Source organism: Vidua macroura, chromosome 5 (assembly GCF_024509145.1).
Source record: "Vidua macroura isolate BioBank_ID:100142 chromosome 5, ASM2450914v1, whole genome shotgun sequence".
In the NCBI taxonomy this organism is placed as follows: Eukaryota; Metazoa; Chordata; class Aves; order Passeriformes; family Viduidae; genus Vidua; species Vidua macroura.
Window position 1 is genome coordinate 10561866 of NC_071575.1, and position 21874 is coordinate 10583739.

The 21874-nt window shown below is 44.0% G+C and overlaps 1 protein-coding gene across 2 annotated transcripts in view; it reads right to left on the reverse strand.

Moving 5' to 3' along the window:
* Positions 1 to 21503, reverse strand: part of SOX5 (SRY-box transcription factor 5) — a 611216-nt gene extending 589713 nt beyond the window's left edge. The window contains exon 1 of one of the 2 annotated variants that reach the window (XM_053977622.1): positions 21433 to 21503. The gene's annotated coding sequence lies outside the window, so the exon portion shown is untranslated. Of the gene's footprint in view, positions 1 to 21013; positions 21057 to 21432 lie in introns of those variants that run through there. The other variant, XM_053977623.1, reaches the window with a different exon arrangement.
* Positions 21504 to 21874: the final 371 nt, after the last annotated feature.

A 21874-nucleotide genomic window follows, 5' to 3' on the forward strand; every position in this document is an offset into this window, starting at 1 on the left:
CCTGAGAAGCCTTGAATTGAAACCTGGTGTAGAGGTGCTCTTTTAGGGCAGATACTACCATGGAGGTACAGAAATTAGTTCTCTCTCCATTTCTTTTGAGTCCAGCTAATGTACAGCACTCATTTTCTACATACCCTAGTGCCTATTTATACAGCTGTTAATTGAAGAAAAGCTGTTTAAAATAATTTAGAAAGATAAAGACACCTATTCTAAGTATTAAATAAAACTGCTAGGAAGTTCCTAGAAATTTTGCTAAACAATAGGAAGCAAGTTCTTTATTTTCAACATCACAAGCCTAATAACACAAACAAACCCCCTGTTCTTTGCACTACTGCAAATTTTACAGTAAGAATTTAGATTGCTGAAAAGAAAAACAGATGGAGCAGAGCTGCTGAATGCTCTGAAAATCCCAGGGCTGTACATGCAGTGCTGGGGCCTGAACTGGGATGGACTAAAGGGCACATTCTACTCACTTTCCAGAAGCAGCTTCCAGAGCATCAGAGTGGAAATGAATTTGCATTTGCTCAACTGTAAAGGATATTCATGAGAATAAAAGGAAATCTCAGAAGTTAGGCTTATATATGGCATATTCATGAATCTGAAAGGGGTGTTTGGATGTATTGATTTTTTGAGCTTTGTTTAGATTCCTATTCTGTTGATTTGTAGTGGCAAAAATATGTTCTCACTGGTCCCAAATGTTGATGTCCAGCCAGTGAGATGGACCAACAACACATCATATCCATGTAGCAGAGACCCCAAGCTAACAATCTCTGATGCACAGATTAATTTGGGGTTTATTTTGGAGTTTTTAGGGTGGAGCAAGGAGCAAAGGGTACAGCAGAGAAGTGCCAGAGCTGCAACAAGAGCTGGGGAAGAAAGGGAATATGGGAGGGCTAGAAAGGAAAGCTCAAGATTCAAGGAAGATAATAAGAAAAACTTCCAGCACAAACCTGGATCTCAGCCTCAGATCATCTGTCTTTCCTTCCTGTCCCCTGTATGCATCAGCCAAGATGGAAAGGTAGCTTTGCTCCACAGGACATAAAATGACCTGGCAATGCATCCAGTAATATTTGCTCTCAGAGATTACACTCCCTCTACAATGATTACTCTTACTTCACATTATTACACTCAACACACACAGAGAAGAATACTCCACTCCATCACATCTTACCTAAAAGAAACAAATATATTTTTCTATGCTGACTTAAAAATCATGAACTGTTACTCTCAATAGGCAAGCAAAAGAAACAAGTAACAGCAATGGCATACTGCAAAATACATGTATATACAAATTTACAATTCTCAGTTCACTTAGTAAAAAATTCTGATGAAAAACTGGTCCTCTCTTTTGAGCAGGAAGGCAGCAAAGTGTTTGTATTTTAGGTGTTACTCTGAGAGCTCAAGAGACAGTTCTGGACCAAAGGTTAGCATGTTTCCACTTTGCCTAGGCCCCAGCAAAATCCTTGCTAACTCTCTACTGTATCCTCAGGGCATGCTGTATGCATGCTGCCTAAAGGTAGCTTTGAAGACCCAGCGGGGAAAAAAAAGTAAATATAAATAATCCTTAGGATTTTAAATTAATTTTATACCAACTGTTTTCCTCCTTACTGTACTTTGCCAAAACATTCTCCTGCTTTAAAGTCTACGATGGGAAAAAAACCCATTTCAATCTTATGTGGTATCGAGACTTTTTGAAGTGTTTTGATAAGCACTGGCTTTTAATCAAGTATTACAACATCAGCAAAGAACTTGACGCAGCAAGTCACTTCTATCCCTTGTGTATACAGTGTATATTTAGTCTCAAGGCACCTCTCTGCCCAGTGTGAGCCAGGCCCCTGAGACAAGGGCATCACCATCCCAACAGCTCTTCTGCAACCTGCACAACTTCCCTGAAAAATGAAATGGGTGAAAGGCTGACACCACCCATGTCCTGAACACACAGAGGGGCAGTACCCCAAGTGAAAAGGATCTGCAAAGGATGCCACAGGATCCTGGATTTTGCCCATTTGGTGTTTTCATGTGCAAGCTCCAGCAACTAGAAATATTACCATGGTCCCCAGAAAGGAAGACACATCACAAAAGCAATCCCCTAACCAATTCTGCACAAGGAGGATAATCCTCATGCCTCTGTCTTCCCCTAGTGTAACTTGGCCTTAAAAGAAATCCCATTTTCTTACAAGAGCAGCATTCCCAACAGGAATACTCTCTCCTAGCAGTGGCAGGGTGCTGAAGGAGTAAATCCAGACAGACAGCTCCTACAGAGGAATTTAGGGAGCACCATTTCCCATGGGGAAACTAAGGCAGAGGTGTATAAGGAACATGTCTGGGCCACTCTGTGGATCAGTGCAAAGCTGAGATCAGACCCATCACCATGACGTACTGGCAGCTGAGAAAAAGAAAATAGAGGAGCTTCAATGCTTTAGATGACAGGAAGAGAATTAATTTTCTGATGTGGTGTTTTGTTGATTCTTTCGTCTTGTCATGTACAGCAGAAATAATGTTCGTAGGATTAGAGTAAACTCACAGCAAAAGACTCTTATGATTATTAAGCATCTCAGCTTCAATTTGATGTTTTATCACCTGCCAACCTTGCACATCAAAAATGATTTTTGTGTGTATTTGAAATACAAAATTTACAAAATATCAGCCCAGAATTTAAAACACTTCTTAAACACGTTAGAAAAGTAAGTTTAAAATGTCACTGAAGCTACAAAGAGGAAAAAGCTGTCCATTGCTCTTATGCAATAATTAATTTTCATCAGGGTCCTTATTATGCATTAGTTTATATAGAGCAACAAAACATAACTGCATGTTATTGTTTAAACATTCACTGCATATGCCAGAACAGTAAAGGCTGGAAATAAGTGTAAAGGATAATACACAAAACGTAGCTAAATGTATTTTATATTATGGATCCATAATACAGAATGCAAATGATTCTGACTAAGCATTCACAGGAGACAGTCTTTAGGGTGCATGCTGTGAATGTATATTATGAATAATGCATAAAACTTAGCTAAATCTTAATGAGTCCATTGACATCCTATGGGGTCCACAGGAGCCTTAGATCCCAAAGCATGTCAGTGGCACATTACTCTCCTCCCCCACTTCATTTAAAAAATACTTTCTTAAAACAAAGGAAATTAAAACACAAAAGAAAAAAGCCCTTAGCTCTGATTGAGCTCCCATATGATGGCAAATACAGAGTCACAAACTCTGACTTCCTTCACTCTGTTGTGCCTCCATGTTCCACATTAGAGCAGGGCACTGTATGGCCTTTCTGTAGGGCTGCATCAGGCGTGGGACAGAAGTTACTCCTAATTCCCAAATTAATACACTCAAGGGCTTCTCCACACACAAAAGAAAGAGGATAAAAGCTGATAAGCACCCCTATTGTATTTTTTTTCTCCATTCTCCTTCCCTAATAACCAGAGTCTTTAAGCCAAATAATTAACACAGAAGAAGATGGCAGGAAATATGGGGGAGAAAGACATCCCATTTACTAGTTAGAGCTACTCCAAAAAAAAATCAAGTTCACATGCTGAAGGACATTGGCAATGGGTGCAGTCATGAGGACAAAGAACTTAACCAAAGAGAAGCTATTTACAGTTTCCAAGTACAAAACCACAGCAAGAAAAAATCTCCACCTCCCAAGCGAAACCGTAAGGTTGTACCATTCGATCTGAGTGTATGAATATACCATATTCTCTAGGGGAAAAAAAAAGCCTTGGCATCAAGCCCCAGTTCCACTCAGAAGTGTGAAGATAGCTTTTGTGTGTCATGTGCTTGGAAATAAATGAGTGGATTTTTCCTATAGCATAAATACAAAGAAAAATAACTGATTAAGTTCTTGTTTATTTAGGGTTATGAGTCCTCAGATTGGTTGAAATGGTAATTAATTAATTCTTGCAAAATCCCTGAGTGATGGTTAAGTCTGTACATCCTTAAGCATGACAAAACCAAGGAACAAAAGGTCAAGAGAGTTCCCCAGCATGGCAGAGGCAGAGTAGGACTGTGCTCGTGCTCTCTGCCCTACCCCACACTCACCCCTGCACCCAGGTGGGCCAACACTGCTCTCCTTAAGGACCACTTGGGTGCTCAGCCAGGCAGCTTGGGCAAGGCCAACACAAAAATACCTGTGCAGGGTCCAAACCAGGGGAACAGATCCCACCCAGCCTGGCCTGGCTCTGCCCTCCCTGTCCCCACGGCACTGAAGGCAGCACACACACACACACTCATGCACCCTCCAGGTGCTCACTGTACACCCAGCCTGGACAGCCTGCGGACTGGCCAAGGCAGACCTGCACCCGGGACTGGGCAGAATTCTTGTTCTCTCCCTCATACCCAGTTAGAGCCCAGGTATCAACACCCACAGGGGCATGCAGATCAGGGGAACACTTTTCACCCCATCCAAATTTCAGCACCTGAACCCACTGGACTAGAGCAACAAGAACCCTGGAACTCACACACAGAGTCACCAGGTTGGGAGAAACCTCTAAGGTCATCGGGTCCAACCCAACCCCAGCACCTCAGCTACACCATGGCACCCAGTGCCACATCCAGTCTTTGTTAAACACATCCAGGGATGGTGACTCTACCACCTCCCCAGGTAGGCCATTGTCACAGCACACGCCACACTTGAGACAGCCATGATACACAGACTGTCCCCATACAACTTCAGAAGGCTTCACTCCAAACAGAGCATCACCTTACCTCTCCAGAAGGCTTCTGGAAGCCGCCCACACAGAGTAACACCACCCCACTTCAGAAGGCTGCAAGCTGCTGCCCTTCTTGTCCTTCAGCCCAGCCTTTTATACCCCTGGTGTTGCTGCACTGCACCTGTGTGCCCTCTGTTCCCTCTGGGGTTGGTCAGTGCACCTGGGCACTCCATGGCTCTTCCCTTCAATGCTGCTCACCTGTCCTGCACAGCTGGAGCCAATCAGGGATGAGGCTGGGCCACAGCCCCACTCCCAAGCACCACAACCTCTGTACCTACAGACCATTCCAATACTTTATCACCCTTTCTGTGAAAAACCTTTTCCTAATATCCAACCTATATTTCCCTTGGTGTAGCCTGAGACTGTGTGCTCTGGTTCTGTCAGCTGCTGCCTGGAGAAAGAGACCAACCCCACCTGACCACAACCACCTTTCAGGAAGTTGTAGAGTGTGGTCACCCCTGAGTCTCCTTTTCTCCAGGCTGAACACCCCCAGCTCCCTCAGGTTGTTCCTCAGAGGATTTGTGTTCCCAGCCCCTCTCCAGCCTCATTGCCTCCTCTGGATGTGCTCGAACATCTCAACATCCTTCCCAAACTGAGAGGCCAAACCTGGACACAGCACTTGAGGTGTGCCCTCACCAGTGCCAGGTACAGGGGCAGAATGACCTCCCTGCTCCTGCTGGCCACACCATTCCTGATCCAGGCCAGGTGCCATTGGCCTTTTTGGCCACCTGGGCACACTGCTGGCTCATGTCCAGCCAGCTGTCGAATTCCTTCCCTCCAGAGGCTGAGACAGCAGAATGGCTCCTGCCACAGGAATCACCCTCCTGCCCAAAGAAGGGATCAGGGAGAGGAGAAGGCATGGTTTGGGACAAATTTGACATAACCAAGTTTTGCAAAAAAGAGAAGGGAAAATAGCAACTGCCAGGAAATTCAGGAACATGAGTGTTTTATAGGTTTTGTTAAAACCTTCATTCTCCTCCACATGTGCTTCCAATGGAAAATCAATACCAAGGACAGAGAAACTGTCTGGGTGTTCAGCAAGCATATTTGACCACAAAAAAAAAAAAAAGAAAAAAGTTTAATCTCGCTTTTGTTTTCCTTGTTCCAACTTCTTACAACAACAACAAAATATCCAAACTCGATTTTTTTACATGAAAGCATTCAACAGAAAGATCCTTGAGGAAAGTAAGTGATGGAAACAGTTCCATTGTATCTACAGCAGAATATGGCATGAAACATGCATGGAGACAGCAGGGACACACGTGTGCTGACCTTTGAGTACAGCTGCCTGTGTATTTAAGCATGAGTACAAAATCCCATTTTACACCATAACAATACCCTTTTCTTTTGATGACAGGTGAATTTTTGTGCAGTTATAAAATATACCCAACTTTCTTCTTGTCGACATGTAAATTTGGCCCCAGTATGAAAACACATATATTTACACACACACGTAGATATATTCTAACCAAAAGCAAGGGCCAGACCTTGACACAAACACTGTCAAAGCATTTTACCTTTGCAACCCATCCTGCTACTATTTATACTTACTGCTACAGATATCAGCAATTGTTTCCTCGCCTCCTCACCCCTCCTGGACACCGTGGGAATAACAGAGAGCGGAGTCTCCCGGTAGCACTTTCATTCCCAGCAGGAAGCTCAAGTGTTTGTGATATCCATTTTGATACAAAACCTAAATTAGGCCTCTGGAAATAGGTAATGCATAAAAAGAAGCATTTTTGTGCCACAAGATTATTATTATAGGTTACTGTTAACCCTTGGGAGATGGAGGTGAGTCCTGCAGCTCCCCACTGGGCTGAATATTTGCTGAGAAATCACAAGCACTACCTAAGGAGATATTTCAGGTGTGCTTCATGCTAAACAGAATGATCCTGTTGACCCATCATATTCTGATAGCCAGTTTGAGAGCAAAGCATTGTGAGTTAAACAAAAAGGATCAGCACAGCATGCACATGCTGCAACTCTCCTGTGCTAAGAGAAGATTTAAAAGGGGCTGGATGCAAGGACAACTGTGGAATTACAAATGCAGAGTCCAAACAAACAAAAGAACACCGTATTTGGGAGCTGCCCAAAACATATTTTGCCTCTTGGCTCCCTAAAATTCTTCCTTATGGCAAAGTTTCCACTGGGTCGCAATCTAGTGAGAAGAACCACATTATTCAAAAAGGAAAATATAAATCCGAACCTTTAAATATTTTGTCATTTTCAAGTTTCAAATCACTGCAGATTAAAGTTTCAGGGCTGGAAGCCTGTGTGATTTATCCCACCTTCACAACTGCAAATCATAAAGCTACACAAATCATAAACTAACTGTTTTTCTTCAGAACCACCATCATCCCTGAAGTTTGGAGAACTGATCAATAATTTGGATTCAGTGAACCAGGCTATTCTGCACTAAAGCTGCACCACCTCCTGTTGTGATACAAGTTGGCCTAGCATTCCTCATTTCTTGACTTACTCCCTTAGCAAAATGAGCCACACAGGAAATTCAATCTGTATCTGCCTCCACAATTAATTCAAGTTCAGCTTCTCCTAAGCATTCCTCTTTCCTTCAGACATGCAGACTTCAAAGGGCTATAAACTGTGATCTTAAATGCACAACCAACTGTGTGTCAGAAAGTTTTCACTAAATATAAATAAATATTTTAGTAAACTATGGTTGCTACTTGTTAAGCCTGGGAAAAATGGAGCCTTGTTGTAACCTGGAAGACAAATTGGATCTCAGAGCCTCACACATCCTCCCATTTAAATCCCCGTGCCATTTATACCTGCAGGAATAACATGGGAGAAGCATTCCAATAACTTCATGTAGTAGCAAGGCAGGCTGCCGTTCTCCTAATAAATTCAAGCTTTATAGCTCCTTCACTCCAAAAGCCACATTCTCAGCTATTCCTACACACTGAAGGGAAAGTCCTGTGGAAGCAGTGTTATTTCACAGACTATTCTGACTACTGGAGTGGTGACCAGAGCACACAAATCTTTGCACCCCTACATGGGTAAACATTCATTAAAATATCCTCCTATCAACAGAACAGTTGGCATGAGTTACAGCTCACTACGAGGAACAACGAGCTTTCTGTTTGGCCTGGAGATTTTCCTACAGCCATGGAAAGGCACAGGGGGAAGCCAGAAGTCCTAGCTGCTCCTTTTCCACTCCACCATTAGGTTTGGCATGGCTTTTCCTAGACAGCCTTCTTTGCTCTAGCAGCTCTGACATCTGCACATTGCATTTGCCCTGTTGTGCAAGCAGGACTATTTCCTCAGAGATAAACAGAGATCACCAAGCCCACGATGCCTGACACAAACAGAGCTTGGATCCAAGCTTCCTTGGGTAGCCCAGACCCATCCTTTTCACTTGCAAATGTAAAGCAAACTTGGCAAGACCCAAAGGGGAAAAGAAGGAAATGATCTTAATAAAGAAATGGGAAGGAAAAATCTCCCTCCCTCTCGCAAGCCACACTTTTCTGAACAGCTATTTGAATCACCCCTGCTCACAGACAGTCCCACTCCCTCAGCAATGGAAAAGCAATACAATGTCCTGTCATTCGATCCCCCAAACATTCTGTCATTTAACGGAAGCAGGCTCCTCACTGGGCTCTCAGGCTGAAGTTTGCCCACACGCCTTTTAAAGTACGTACCTGATTCTGCCTTTGTCTGCTGCGCTCCTTTTGCAGCTGCACTCCCAGGAAAATGTTTCTGTGCCCGCTTTCCCCTGCCGCTCCTACAGCCTGCTCAGAGATGGATTCACTGCTGGCTTTCGGCAGTCACGCTTCTTCCTCAGTTGGTGCTTCCTTTCATTTATTCTGAAGTTTCCAATGTAAAACAAACAGGAATACCACCTTTCTAAAATTACTACTATCCCACTGTCCTCCAATGCAACATTAACAAGAGGCAATATTCTCCAAAGCTATGAAGCATATACTGCCCTAAATTACATTGCAGTTGCTGCCCTGAGCTTACACATTTTTGAATAGGAAGGCTCCCAGGGATCTCTCTCTCTCTGTTCTGACTGCATTTATTGCTTTAAAATATTTTTAACCCAGACACTGAAGTGCCAGCCTAGCAGCCCTTCATGCTAATCCTAGCCTGGGTGGCTGTTCTTAAGGGAAAGCATTCAAAAATTGTAGCAGTGCATCAACTTTGACCCTTTTCATTTAAAACATGAGACTTCTTTTTTTTTAGGGAAAAAAAAATTAGATTCCAGAGGGAATCACTGAACTCTGACCTGCTTAAAATTAGTTTTGTTTTAGTGCCTGTGTGGTGACTCAACAGGCCAATTTTCCAGACACTTAAGACTTCTCTGCTCCTGAAGATTCCAGTTCAAGTCCTGGACTCACTGCCTGGGGTCGGATCAGAACACTTTGTTCCAAGGCTTCAAGCAGTGAATTCCCAGATCGCCGTACCCTTGCCAGATGCTGGCATGCTTGGTAATAAGTAGGGCTGCAACCAAGCTAATTATATTTTTTTAAAAAAAATCTGTGAAGAGTTTTGCTTGCATATGTTAGACCAAAAGAATTTCCCTGCAATATTCGGCAGTCGAGAAATGTTTATATGGCTCTGATAAACATTTCATGATAAGCTGGATTCTTTTGGTGGGGGAGGGGGAAGATGTGTACTTTGGTCTTAACAGTGCAGCAAATAATTCTCAAATAGGGTCTGGCTGAGTGTATCCATCTCACTGGGAATAACTGATTTCATTTTTTTTTTTTTAATCTGTCACAGGCATTACAAACACTAAATGAGTCACCATAGACTCCTATGTTGCAAAAAATAGCATCACAACACTTCATTTGCTCTTCAACAGGACTTCAAGTGTAGTGCCTGGTATCAAAAAGCCTTGTCAGTTAACAAATTAAAAAATCCCAGGAAATGACACCCCAACACAGTCTCTGAAAAAATTACTTCCTGCAGAAGTTTAACACCACCCAGCAAAGCAAAGCTCATCTAGGAGCAGTAATTTTCCTCAATCTCAACAGAATTTTTCAATTCAACCTCACCACTAATGCTCTAGCATATACTTCCTATCTTTCATCAAAGGATCCCAAATGATTTACCAAACAGCCTCAGAAATCTCCTGTAAAGCAAGCGAGCACTATTATCTCCATTTATAAGCACTGAGGAATTAAAGCAAAAAAGATGCTAAGAAACTTTGGCCATGAGGCAAGAAGAGCCAGACCCAGAGGCAGAACCTGAGTGCTGGTCCATATTAAATGGCATCTGTTACATTTCCATCCCTGTTTCACAGCGATTATGGGAAGCAAAGCGATGCCAATGCCTGTAATCACTTATTTGACAGCTGCTAACCCAACGAACACGAAGGCAATTTATACACCGTGCCCTAATCTGCCTGTATCTGATCATGTACGAACACAGCTCCAGTGTAATTCTGTGTTTTCCCAAGTAAGAATGTAGCTTTCTTCCTTTTTCGGAAAGAAAGCAAGGCACTAAAAGACAGAGTTTTAACACGCAGTCATCAATATGCTCCTCTTACAAATACAAATGTAAAACAGTAATAACACAAACAATGATGCACACTGCGCTGCATCAACAGCATGACTGTCTTCTGCCCAGAAAGCCCTCCTTCAGCCTAGACAAGACACTTCCCAGGACACACAGGGCTGGCCTTTCACCCCAGGTGACACTGCCAGGACAGCCAAAGGGAAGGGAAATTCTGTGACAACAGACAGGGACTCTGGTTTGGGAGAATCCTCCACATATCTAGCCTCAAGATCTGCCTGCCCCTGATAATCATAACTGGTGATAACAGGACCTTAAAAATATACCCAATGAGGGTAAAAGTTCTGAACCTGCTCCGCTAGAAGCCAAGCTGCTGAGCCATGGCCAACAGCAGTGGTAAATGTAAAGAAGTAACTTGTGCATGGTGGTCAGATGGCCAAGTCATGATTTTTCTGCCTGAGAGGACCTCCCAAAGAACCTCCCAAAGGTCCTCCCAAAGAGGACCTCCCACCACAGCATCCCCACCAAAAAACCCAGGCTCACAAATTCCCACCATGCCTCCTCCAAGGAGAACTGTCACCCGATGGAATCAATGTGAGCTAACTAGGTTAATCATCACCTGCAAAAAAACCAAGCTGCTCAGAGTTTTTTGGATACAATGGTGAAGTGAAGAAGGCTTTCTTCACCGCCTACGCAGCCTGGGCTCAACTCTGCAAAACAAATTTGAGCCGCAGTCAGACTCAATGTCAGACTTTTGCCAGCTGAGCTCCCTCTCACTTCCTCAGTTTCAGGTCATCTGAATACCTTGACAACCTGTGAGGATAAATCAAGCACAGAAGGTGTTTAGGAACTAAACACACATGTCAGGTGTTTCTACAAAACCTACACAAAGTTATATCGAAGCATCCCAAATTCCAAATCCTTAACAAATATATCACACATTTTGGAAACGGTGGGCAGGGACTTGAAACACAGCCTCACTTTTTATAAAAAATGAAAGGAGACAGAGTAAAGCTGGGAGGAAAGCAGGAGAAGAATGCACATTTTTTGCTCTGGAGGACAGATCAGTTGCATGAAGCTTATCTTCACTGGGGTAGACTCTTTGAACAGCTCTAATCTTTAAAGCATATTAAACAACACATTAACACAGGCAATCACTGATCTGTTGATCCCCATGCCAGAAAAGGACTGCTGGGACTCACTGGTCAGGCTTCCTGCCTGATGGAAGAACCTCACCCAGCAATTCCCTCTAACCTCTGGTACAGCAAAACCCAAGGCCTAGGCACAGACCCTGCTGGTCCTCATCCTGCATGGAGAGCATTGGAAACTGAAAATTCCCACTTCCCTTCTGTCCATCTTCCCTCAGCCACACCAGTTTGGGACCAACGTGCCCGCAGACCAGTGAAGAGAGCCATGGCCATAAACCATTCTCACAGCCAACATCTGGTTGTGTCACCAGATCCATCCCACTGCATGGTACAGAAAATTGATCATGTCATCGATGGGTTTTAAGGAATTATTTACGCAAAGATCTTCCTCAGCACCAGTAAAATTAAAGCTCCCATTCAGCAAAGGGCTTGAAGCATTTGCCAGACTTTAAGCACCAAAGGAGAGCTGCTGGCCACTTTAGTGGGACTGAAGTGCTCAGAGCCAGGCACATTCGGAACCACGTCAGGGCCAAAATCCCCGCCCAGCCATTCCAAATGCATCCAAGGCTTGTGCTTTGCTTCTGGAAACTTTATTCTCACTTTACATATAGTCAAAACCTGACAAGAGCTCACTGTCGGATTATGCAGGAAATCTGCAAGTTTCACCAAGGTGTGATCTTATGCTTTTTCACACATTATTGTATCATGCTGCGCCAGAACACTAACGTATGCACAGTTCTAAAATAACTTGCATTATTACAGCCCAGCACGGCAAATGGCACCGAGAAGCCAACACGCAGACCTCCAGAGACTTGCTCCTCAGTGCCTTGCAAACTGATAAGGGGTCACAATTCCTTTCTTATGGGGAGGATTTAAAAAAAGGAAAAGAAAGGGAAAAAAAAAAAAAAAGAGAAACAATCCAAACCAATCTCAGCGTTTCAAAACCTTTTCCCCCATTTCTCTCTCTTTCAAATGGAACTGTCAATTTTCAGATTTGTCTTTGGTCATGTCAGGGTAGGAAAATGGGATGGGATTTAATAACATTTAACTGACTTGCTATCAAGAAGGAAACATATTTTTCTTCTTTCAATTTTGAAACCGACACTTTCTCTTTTTTTTTTTTCCTCTTGGCCTACTTTCTTTTAAGTTGCTTTTCAATTATTTATGAAAATGCAATAATGCATTACTTTGCTGTGCAAATGTTTAGAAGGAGGAGATAGTGTCTTTCAAGTGAAAAAAAACCCATCCATGGCCATACAGAGGTTTGTTTAGAAGCACATTGCAGGTGACACTTTATAAAAAACAATACGCTTTCATTTGCCTCCCGACACACATCCCCATTTTCTTTACACTGTGTGTTTGAGTCAATACAAAGAAGTCCACAGCTCCTGCACAGAAACACCCCACTCATTGCTCTCCTGAGCTGGAGCTGTAACAAACAAAAGCTCGACAGGGGAAACTGTACAGGGGGCTGAACCAAAGCCTATTAGGACACTGAAAAGACTCCACGCTTTCTGAACACCCTAAGAGAGACAAAACCTTGTCCTGCTAAAAAAAGGAGACCAATAGCAAAACACTCAACAGTTCAGTCAGATTTTTTTTTTAAGTTTTTTGCTACTTTTTTACTTGAAGCAGCTGGATTTGGAAACAGCTGTGCTCCAAGCTCACTGAACACCGACTGCTGAACTTGTTTCTGCACTTTTTGAAATCCCACGTGGATGCACACTCAAGTGGCTAACCACAGGCTCACTACCTCAAGGTTTTAGCATCAATAGACTAAAACAAATAGCAAATTCTGCCTTGACAGCAGCAAGTACAAAACCAGGCCCATTATGCTTAGATGTTCTTAACAAGACCATAAGGCAAACTGAAATATAATCACGGAAATATGACCTACCAAAACAACCCTAACAAACCCTAAAACAACCCTAAATAAAAACAACTCCAACAAAAACCAAAACAACTCTAACAAACCCTAAAAAAACTCACATCCATCCTGAAGGTTTTCAAGCCTCAACTATACAAAACCAGGACTGTCCCAATCTGGCACTGGCCTTGCCCATGCAGGTGGTCACCATGGCCCCACCTGGCCAACATCCCCAGTGATACAAAAGAAAACAAAACTGTAGAAGGATTTAGAGGACCAAATTCTGCTACTATTATTAAAAATGTACAATGTCCTCAGTATCACTCCTTAAAACTGGGACCCATGTAAATCCTGCAGTCACTGGAGGTCCTGGAAGACACCTCTCACACTCACTTGTGGCAGTCCCTGCAGCTTTTCAGAACAGTGTTTAACAACACAGGTAACTTAGGAAATGAACTTTTTTCTTTTCCCCTTTGTTAAAACGACTCAGGCACCTAAATCACCCTGAAGGTCAGTGGGGCACTGTCTGCACAGTCTTAAAAATGCACAGCTGCATTGAAACCTCATTTATCTAACTAACACCACGTTTGTGTAAACTCATATTTTGCTTAATTTACATGAATTTTTAAAGCTAAGCCTATATTAAATATTGTTCTTAAACAGGGCCATAAAGCACACCTCTACAACTCATACTCAGGTGTTGAGATAAAAACAATTACAGAAAACTGTACTGTTGTACAAGGACATATTTTCCTTTTTCTTACATGTAAAACTACAGAATTCAAAACTAAGCAAAGCGAGAAGAAAAATCTCGTATTCTTAAAACCTTCTACTATTGCACAACAGCATTTTTCTTCCATCTTGCCTCTTACAGCTACTTCTTTCTGCTGTGTTTGCATGCATGGCAGAGGGGCTTGGGTATGCAACTACTGCTGCTATTCACACCATGGGACCCACGCCTTTACCTCCAATCTACTTTAAGGATTAGAATCCGTTGGTTTCTCCATTTTCTACCCCATTTCAGCTTGTTACCTCTCACTAGGAGCCACTTTCTGTGCCAGCACAGTGCATGAGTTATTAAAAGAACAGTGGGACATCTGTAGAAGGTGCAAGAAGGTGCTTCCCTCCCCTCCAGGGCTCCTCATGGAAACACACGCACTGCTCTCATTCAGAGAGATTCTCATTCTGTCCTACACAGGGTGAGAAACTGCTCTAATGGCATCTTGTGACTGGGGTGGGAGGCAAGCAGCCACGTGAAGTACCCAAGCACAGGTTTTAAATGTGCTGGGTGCTGGCTGGACACGCGTTTGGAGAATCCCCTGCACATGTTTTACTGAGATGCCTCAAGTGGCTGCAGAGCTGACCCCCATCCTCACCCCTGCTTCCAGGGGCTGCCCACAGAACACATCCCAGGGGATCACTGCACACTTCTACTGGGCTGCTCTCCTCCATGGCACTTTGCTGGCAAAGAGAGGCCTTCAGCTTCCAGAACTGTCAGCTGCCTTTCCGAAGCACTAAACTCTCACATACACATCGGTACATATTCATCAGCATTTACTCATCTGTAGCCTCTCATGAGAATTAATATTATTCCTCTACAGTGGCAGAACTTCCATCATCCTGTGCAAACTGCTACTTACCTGTGGCAACCCCGTTTATGGGAATGCCTCATTATATATATAATTTCAGGTTTCAATTGGAAACTGTTTTGCAGAAGTGACAAGCACTTCACTGTTTCTACCCCAGCCCTGTCTGTTCTGTCTACAGGAGGCTCAAAACGGATCTCAGCAACAAGTTCCATCAAGAACTCACTGCTCACCCCACCTGTGCACACACTGACTGAGTAACCTGTGTGGGACTCCCAAACCTGAACTAATTAATTGCTCTACATTTGTAAACCTCAACCACAGCGTGCTTAATGCACCACAGTGCCACTAAACAAACCCATGTTCCAAAAATTGTAACAAATCGCTCGTCTCCTCACAATCCTCCTGTCCTGCTCCTGGCAGCTGCCTGCATACAATTACAGATATAAAATCAATCTGAAGCACTGAAAAGAGCACAGTATCTCCTACTGAACACACTCTTCTTCCAGACTTGAGTTTGTAAAGTAGAATATTGCATTAACACATTCCCTTTTCTGTAACTTAATACACTTTTTATATATTTTGCATAGCTTTCTGGCAGGTGTGTTCAATTTGTTATTAAACAGAAGTGTAATTGACACATACACTGCATTTCTTGATATTATTTATGCACTTGCCTATATATCAACATGAGTAGCATGATCTTTAATGCCACAACATAAGTTGTGTGAAAAGACAGTTGTATGTTCCTGGATGCCACGTAGGGACAGCACACAGAGTGCCTCAACAGATGCCTTTCCCTGGGTGCCCCAATGTCCCCAGGCTCCTTCCAGAGTCAATGGAGGAGACTCCACCAGTGTGTGATTTGGTGGAATAATCACTGTTACAGAAAAGGTACTTTCTCCATTTCAGTAAAAAAATTCTTTAATACAGAAGTGAATATCTGGCTTTAATTCAATCTGCTCTGAAATCTCTCAAAAACCATTCATTTTGTATCATTTTCTAATTCTCTTCTTTAATAGTTTCTGAATCTTTTTCAGTATAAACCTGGTCTATTAGGACTAATCTCCTGCTAGAAGGTTGGTTGTGACATTAAAATGGTGTTCTCAGCTAAGAAAAGCAACTCTTCTATTCACTGACTAAAGGCACTGACTTAGCCATGTAATAGGTATTTTGCTTTCATTAAAAAAAAAAAAACAGATTGCAAAATTAACTTCTAGATCCATATTAAGTAAATATTTAATTGGTTAGCTGAGGATCACAAATGTGTCCCCCAGCCTTTTTCATTACACTGAAAGCTTGCTCATACACAAAGATTTTATAGCCGTGGAAAAGGTAGACTCCATAGTCCTAGTTTAGAAATTGAACCAGTTTAATTAAATGTATCTTTAGACTGACTGCTACAAACCACAATATGGCACTAAGTTTAATTTAAACCTGTTTTGTTCACTTACTCCCTGTAGAAATTGAAGATAATGCAAGCCATATTTAAATCTGTTTCAAAGCTTCTGAGCAGAGCAAGTTCAGCTGAATTTTGTCCCCTCTCCACCAAAACATGGGCAAAGCAACTTAAAGAAGGAGGAGCTCAGCTATGAGCTGGCAATTTCACCCTATCCCATCAGCTCTTTGCTGTACCAGCCATCCTTCTAAACTGCTTAACCCAAAAGCCAGTGCTGAGAATCTGGGTTTAAATTAAATTAAACTAAATTAAATTAAATACAACAGCTAAGATCACTGCCACTAAGAGCAGTAGTAAATAAGTCCTTAAATACAATTTTAGTAATACTCCAGTTATACCTTGCACATCTCACTAGGCTTGGACTGGTAAAGCCAAGTTCTGTGTACATGGGCAAATCTAAGCCTGCTGAGTTAGACATGAGCATTCCTAAAACCTTTCAGACTCATTCCAAGGAAAACCTGGATTACCTTTCTAGGCACCAGGACACAACAATGGAAATCACTCCTCTACGAGATGAGGCTCCCCTTCTGTAAAACTCTGCTCCTTGTAGAAGCTACAAAATGTCATCAAATTGGACTGGCCCACTGAGCCTGCTCAGCTTCTCTCAGGACCAAATAGACCAAAATAGACTGGTCTAAGTGTTCAGTGGCCTTTCTCAGACCAGTGCAGCATTAATACAGTACTGACTTTCCCATGTGTTTTAACTGTAATCATTCAAAGGATCAAATACTAGTATGAAAATATATCATTTAAATAGTGTGAGGATTTTTGCTTGAGATTTTGCAGTAGTGAAGAATACTATCTTTGTAAAACACCTCTGACCTGCACTTCTTGGGCAATTAATTTCCTTGGAATATAGACAAATACTTTATTCTTCATACAATAATGACAGAATACACTTTAGCTTTGTCACCAGGATTTCTTTTTATTTAAAAGAACAACAGGAAATGGGAATGGGGGGAGGGGAAGAGTTCTATTAAAGGACAATTCACTGAAAGGTCTTTTAGCTGGCAATTGTCAGCACAGCTCAGGGCCAATGGATCAAATTTAACTCTCAAAAGTGCTGATGGTTGTATGAGTCTTCACAGTAGGGGCCTTCACTCTGGGCCACTCAAGTTCAATTTTTGGTGTTACCACGGGATGTGGGAACTGGGATCTTGGTGAGCAAAGATTTGCTCCGTATTTGATGCACTGGGTAAAGTGGTATTCTTAAAATCACTAGCCTCCCAAGCAGCTAGGAGGTTAGTAGGAAGAGAAAGCCAGCAGGAGGTTAGTAGGAAGAGAAAGTAATTGTCCTTTGTGCCTCCGAAAATAGCCAATATTAAAGGATACTCTTATGTATTACCTGCGTTTCAATCTACACTGGCAGCTCAAAGGAAAAGAAAGAGGCTGGAGGAGACAGAAAATAAAGCTGTCAGAAATATTACAGGAGACCCTCCTCAGGCTGTCATGAAGTGTATGGTCTCCTCACCCAGAAACCTGTGCAGCCAGAAAGGATGAGTGCTCTGTAAGCAATAAAAAACTTGTTCAGACAAGGCACTTTACATACACAGAGTGTGCTGTGCATGTCCCTGTGCATTCACCACGAGCCTGAAGAGGCCAGAGAGCTGGGGAAAGCCCTGCAAGAGTGATCCTCAGACACTTATCCAGGATGTCCAGAGTGCAGCCAGCACTGTGTGGACTCCACTGTACATAAATCATTGGAAATCCACTTTACATGCAGCCCTTGCCCTCCACACAGTGCCCAGAGCAGGTAGAAGTGCAGCACGACCAGCAGCAGAATGCAAGCCTAATGCTCTGATCTTGACCTGAATGTTGTTATCTGTTACCAATTTCCCAAAATGAAGCAGATCTGACTGCCCATTTCCCTAGTCCTTCTGTTTGGTCACCAAACTGAAAGGAAATTTACTTTGCTTCTGGTCACAACATGAAAAAGAAAGAAAACTCTCCAAAGCCCCAGCACTTCAGTGCTGCTAGAAAGGAGCTCACTCTTGTTTCAAGCCTCAATTCAAACCAAATTTGGCTCTGTACTTGACTATATAATATATCCTAAGTGATTAACTGGACTGTATCTAACATCTTGAAGATACAGAGAATTTAAGCAAAACAAATTGCAAAGAAAACCCTGAACTTACAGCACAGCAGACCTAAAGGCTTTACGAGGGCCATTCCAGTGAGGTCCAGATGCCCACTTCCTCACCAGCTTCACCTGCATTCCCACTGCCTTCTGTATGAGAACAGCTCTGCCTGTTCAGGGAACATGTGAGGATCTTCATGTTGAAAACAGGAAAAAGAAAACTTCCTTGCTAATAGGAAAAAAATCCTTGCAATAATACTAATCTATTTATAATGGTCAAAAAACATGACAGCTTACAACAGCGTCAGAGCAGTGCTTTGGCAATATTTTAGCATACTGCTGTATTTTTAGAAGGACTGTTCATTTACTTTCTCCTAAATGCTGCAGAGTTCTTATTTTTCAACAAACGATCTGTGGTGGTTTTGTTTTTTTTTTTGATGTATCATATGCCAACATCAGAGTGTTTTATCTCAGGGTAAGTAGGAACTGCAGGCAAAAACAAAGCTCCTGCACACAGGCTGCTGTGCAGCAGCACTGCTGGGGATGCCAAATCCCAGTTTCCTCCCGTGCTTTATGCAGCGAGAGCTCTGCCACTTACAAACCTCCCTGGAATGCGGTGCTGCCTTTTCACCATCACCAACAGAAAACTGCTGGGTTTCTTCACCCTGAGCGTTGAGGAACTGTCCCATTGTAAACAGTAGGGCTGACAGTTTAATGGTATTGCTCAACCTAACTGGTGCCAGCAAGCAGCGTGTACGATAAGGGTGCAGGAAGACGTGTTTAAGCACTTTTATGTTTTCTCAGCACAGCGTACCTTACCATTTCAAAATTCAGCTGCAAGCTACCTTCAGTGAAAAACTGTTAGGTTTCACCTGGGCCTACAAGATCATGACAACACGATGGTCACAATCCCTAAGAGCCTCTACAGTTGTAGCTCCGAGACCTACAGACAAAATCTACAGGCTCCTACTTTCTTTCTAAAAAGCACATATGAGCTTCCATTGCTTACAAAAACTTACACTAGGCTAAATTAAATACATGTGCACCCACATGTTAACTGAATTAACTTGAAACCATCGATACATCTCAAATGTCCATCTGTTTACACAAGTCACTTGCAGCTTTCAAGTCTTGTGCTCCTCATAGTGTAACTCTCAACCAAAACAGTCTAAGTGCAAGCAGAAAGCTCTGCTGTGAGATTTCCATGCATAATGACCATGTGTTTATTGGGTTTTCATGTTCAAATCATGTCAGAATAGACATGCTATCCATTTGCAAGATGCAACACATTGTGCCAGCCTCTCCTTCTTCAGCTGCAGAAGCCTTGTAAAACAAAGCTGGCTCTAACCTGGACAGATATTATAGCTAAATTTAAAATATCTCCCTCTGCAAATCCAGTTTGATAGCTGTAAATGGTATAGCTTGCAGGACAAATAAATAATTTCTGAGGCAATTATGTATCTTCCAGGTCTGGGAAGGATTAAGAGCAGCAGATACAAATAGCTGTTTTCAGGTAAGTTTCAGATGACAAAATACTTTGATGAAAATCTTTGTACTAGCTCTTCCTAAGAAAAACTTTGTACTAGCTCCTCATAAGAAGTCATGTTTTAATCTGAGTGGCTCACTTCAGCAAGGCTGTGCACAGCTAGCTGGATTTAAACTAAAAGGATGAAAGCCAGGACACATTATCCTACAGTTCTACAGCTGTAATCAAACCTTTCCTAATCTGAACTAGACTTTGTATTTCATTCTTTGACAGAGATGGAGTGAAATGCACCTCTACTAAAAATAAAAAAACAACCAAAAAACATTTTCTCTCTAATTTTAGGATGTCGCTGGCTTTCCTTTTAGAAGAGGTCAATGTTTTAGCAATGATAGCGACAGCTACCTGTGCCAGCATGTGATACCAGCCTCTCTGAGAAAATGGTTCTCATCAGACACCGTCCTCCTGGACGTCCCTACTGTACTGCTGTTGATGATGATGATTGCGATGTTGAACGCCTACAAATCTCCCACGTGCCTATTTCGTTGGCCTGTTTTGTTAAAAAAAAAAAAAAAAAAAAAAAAAAAAAAAAAAAAAAAGCTCGAGGCCATTATTCATGAGCAGTAAGAAAACAAATCACTCTTAGACCTACTCCTCTTGCAGATTCCCACACTTATTACCCAAAATCCCACAGCTCGCTATTGGTTCTACCCTTGACCAAAGTACAGGGCTGAGGCAGCATGCCATCCCCTGGGAAAAGCCGATCACGTTCCTCCCGGCGAGCGGCTCCGGTTATTCTAGGATCGCAGTCGGGCTGGAATAAAGTCCCCTAACTTTTCAGAGAAGGCAGCGCTCGCTCCCAACGCCAGTGCCTAGGGACCCGCGGGGCCGAGCGTGGCCGCGCTCCGCACCCTGACGGGGAAGTCGCTTTTCCCCCCTGACCCGCTTTCTTTTCGAGGGCAAAAGAGCCGAAACGAGCGAACCGAGAGCCTTCGGCACCCTTCCAACGAGCCACCCTCCTGCTCGGGCAGAAGCGAGGAAGGCGCCTCGCAGAAATACGTAAAGATGCTCACGCCGGTGCCCCCCACCCCGGTGCCGGTGCGGTGCCCGCCGTACCCCCCGCTCGCCCCTGCGCGCTCCCCGGCAGCGGCGCGGCGGCCGCCGCCGCTCGGCACTCACGCACGGAGAGGCAATTACAATAATTTAAAGCTTCCTGTCCGCCGGCTCCGCCGGGATCCCGAGGGCTGAGCCATGCCCGGGCAAGGCGCGGAGCAGCCGCTGCCCCGCCACACACGCGCGGGCACCGCGGCCGGACCGCCCCCGCCCGCCCCCAGCCCCGGCGGCAGCAGAGCAGGAGCAGGGACGGGGGGAGGAGGAGGAGGAGGAGGAGGAAAGGGGGGGCGTGACAAGTTGTGCCAAACTTCGGGAGGTGTGCGAGCGCCCGGGAGGAAGCCGGCCGAGCTGGGCTGACAGCCGCCTCCCGCCGCCTCCCCCGCCCCGCCGGCGGAGCCCACCCCGCCCGCCCCCGGAGCCCCGCGGGGCGCCGAGCGCCGAACGCCCCCGGGGAGCGGCCGCGGCGAGGAACAAAGTTAAAACGGCGGCAGTCGCGCACCTACCCGCTGTCTGTCATGTCTCCTCCGGGCGCGGGGTGCTAAGTGAGATACTGGCGGGGTGGGGAGAGCCAGAGGTGCGGGGAGGGACCGGGAGATGGGTGTTTGGTGAGCTCTTCCTTTCTCTCCCCCCTTCTTCCCACCCCTTCCCCCTTCTCGCTCTCTGTCTCTCAAGGACGAGGTGAAATCCCTTGGCTGGTCATGAGGCGGCTTCAGAGACAAACAACACTATGCGAGTGCAAATAACAAAAGGGAAAAAAAAAAAAAAAAAAAAAAAAAAAAAAAAAAAAAAAGGGAGAGGGAGACCGGGAAGAACAATGGGGGAGGAGAGGCTCGCCGCGCCGCGCCTGGCTGCCGCCGGCACCCCAGCAGGCAGAAGGAGGAGGAGGAGGCGAAGGAGGAAGGCGATATGGTGACAGCGGGGAGGGGGCTGCGCGGGGAGTACCCC